Source organism: Artibeus jamaicensis, unplaced genomic scaffold (genome assembly GCF_021234435.1).
Source record: "Artibeus jamaicensis isolate MK-2021 breed Jamaican fruit bat unplaced genomic scaffold, CSHL_Jam_final contig_886, whole genome shotgun sequence".
In the NCBI taxonomy this organism is placed as follows: Eukaryota; Metazoa; Chordata; class Mammalia; order Chiroptera; family Phyllostomidae; genus Artibeus; species Artibeus jamaicensis.
This window is the reverse complement of record NW_026522002.1, coordinates 3,473,162-3,476,275: the sequence shown is the minus strand read 5'-3', so window position 1 is coordinate 3,476,275 and position 3,114 is coordinate 3,473,162.

Here is a 3,114-nt window from a genome sequence, read left to right as displayed (position 1 = left end):
ATTCTAGGTACAATCAAGGAAATAAAAATAACATGCAAAGGGGAATGACAATGAGCTCATTAGCTCTGTCCTTGGGAGAACTCATACAAGCTTTGGAAGTTACCTTGAAGATAGACAATACACATTTGTTGTTTTAGACCAGGGCGATGGAGTTTTAGCAAGAGCAGGCCATAACAATCCGTATGCATTTTCTAGGCCTGATTCCCATGGGAAAACTCAGTTTGAAGGTCTGGCTCCTGCCCACCACTTCGCATCTGTAGGTTTTCCATACAGAGCTGAGTCACATTTGCCAGGCCAAGACAAACCGGTCCCCTACACCTTTGGGTGTACTTTATCTTAGTTTAAAAAATGATAGCTTGGAAATATCACTCCCTGTCACATCTCATTGGCCCAAATTAGCCACATGGTCTCATCACAGAATCCAAAAACAGAACCAATTCATTTTAAGACCCTCATCTTTTTCAGATCTATCATCTTTTTTTCAGATCTATCATCTTCAGATCCTCATCTTTTTTCAAGCTATCCATTAGTTCCTGCAATCTAGATCCTTGAATTTTTCTTCTCTGTGGCATGAAAGTTCAATATATTCTATCATTATGTGAGCCATTTAATGTCCTTCCATGAAAGTTCCATTTTATTTCCCAAGCTAGTTAGAGTCATTTTTGCAAATAAACAATGGTAACTGATACACTAGAAGAGGTAATATGCCTTCCATTAGGGGATAGGCCAGTATATCTCTAAAGCCAATGGGAGGCAGGAATTAATAACATATATCCACATTTACAAGACCATTTTAAAATAATTTTCTCCCTTTTTCTTTCCACTGTCATTTCAGACCCTCATTCCAACTCCCTGCTGACAGTTTCTCTGCCACCTGTCTCTATCAGAATCACACTGTATATGGTTGCCAATTAATTCCCTTAAAATACAATTTCAATGATATGACCACCACACATATGCACACATGCATACACAAACACAGAAACTCAGGAAACCAATCTCTTACTCCCTACTGAATCCTTTAGGCCCCCAAAATATCTATTTTGCTCTCTTAGTTCTATCCTAAGACCCAATAACAATTCTTATTACTCAAGGTCTGCTTGCATAAGATCCAACAAAACTAATGCCTACTTGAGTGTGGTTGGTGGGATAATAATATGGGTGTCATATAGTCTTAATTTGAACATCTCACCTAAAATGCCACATGGTGTGTTGAGTGTCATATTATTATGTTCCAAAATCACATGCTTATGATTTTTAAATAAAAGATTTTTATAATAAAAAGGGGCATTATTTGTTCCAGACCCTGTATCTTCTAACTTCCATAGCTCTGCTCCTTTTATTTCTCCCACCTAACATGCCTAGTACTCATCTCTATCTTATTTAGTCCATTTTTGCAATCTCCAGGTCTATGATGGGATGGCAGGAGGGAAATTTTCCTTAGATCTTGCATCCACAAAATACTTCACATTTACCTTCATATATGCTCATATAGAAAGAGATGTTATATTTCTTGGTGTTAAAAGAATTAATTTCTTAAAGGTGAATGTTTAAAATATATCTCAATTTTAACAACCCTATTTGTAATTTCTTTATTAATATACTAGAGGCCAAGAGAAATGAAAGTGGCTTGGGTCTTGCTTGAGTTCTAAGCATACCTGTTGAAGCTTAATAATAACAATAAATCAATGGCTAATGTTTACATAATGCTCACAACTTATGGACACAGTTCTGGGTTCTTTTTATTCAATCATTCAACAATAGGCCCAGTAAGTAGGTGTTGTTATTATCTAAATATCACACAGAAGGGAACTGGGATTCACTGGTTGCTTCTAGCACTTAGCTATTGTGAATTGTGCTGCCATGAACATTGGGGTGCACGGGTTCTTTTGAATTGGTGATTCAGGGTTCTTAGGGTATGATTCCAGCATTGGGATTACTGGGTCAAAAGGCAGTTCCATTTTTAGTTTTCTAAGGAAATTCCATACTGTTTTCCACAGTGGCTTCATGAGTCCGCACTCCCACCAACAATGCACTGAGATTCCCTTTTCTCCACAACCTTGCCAGCACTTGTTTGTTGATTTGTTTATGATGGCAATTATGACTGGTGTGAAATGAGATCTCCTTGTGGTTTTAATTTGCATTTCTCCGATGACTAGTGATGTTGGGCATTTTTTCATATGTCTCTGGACCTTCTGTATGTCTTCTGTTAAGAAATGTCTTCAGGTCCTTTGCCCATTTTTTTAATTGGGTTGTTTGTCCTCCTGGAGTAGAGTTGTATAAGATCTTTATATATTTTGTAGATCAAACCCTTGTCTGAGGTTTCATTGGCAAATATGTTTTCCAATCAAATAATTGGTTCTCTTTTCATTTTAATGCTGTTTTCTTTAGCCATACAGAAGGGTTCTGTTTTGATGAGGTCCCATTTTTCTTTCTTTATGTCCCTTGTTCTAAGGGATATATTGGTTAAAATACTGCTGCATGGGATATCTGAGATTTTCCTCCCTATGTTCTCCTCTGGGGCTTTCATGGTGTCACAACTTATATTTGTCTTTTATCCACCTTGAATTGATTTTTGTGTGTGGTTTAAATTGGTGATCGTGCTTCATTTTTTTTCCTTGTAACTGTCCAGATCTCCCAACACCATTTGTTGAAGAGGCTATTTTTACTCCATTTTATGCTTCCGTCCCCTTTGTCAAATATTAATTGACCCTAGAGACTTGGGTTTATTTCTGGGCTCTCTGTTCTGCTTCATTTGTCTATATGTCAGGACCAGACTGTTTTGATTACAGTGGCTTTGCAGTATAGTTTTATATCAAATATTGTGAGCCCTCCTACATTGTCCTTCTTTCTCAAAATTGCTGTGGCTATTCAGGGATGTCTAGGGTTCCATATAAATTTTTGAACTATTTGTCCTATATCTGTGGAATATGTCATTGGTATTTTAATAGGGATCATGTTGAATCTATAAATTGCTTGGGGTAATATGGACATTTTGATGATGTTAATTCTTCCAATCCATGAACATGATATATGCTTCCATTTTTTTGTGTCTTCCTTAATTTCTTCCTTCAGTGTTGTGTAGTTTTCTGAGTATAGTTCTTTCACCTCCTT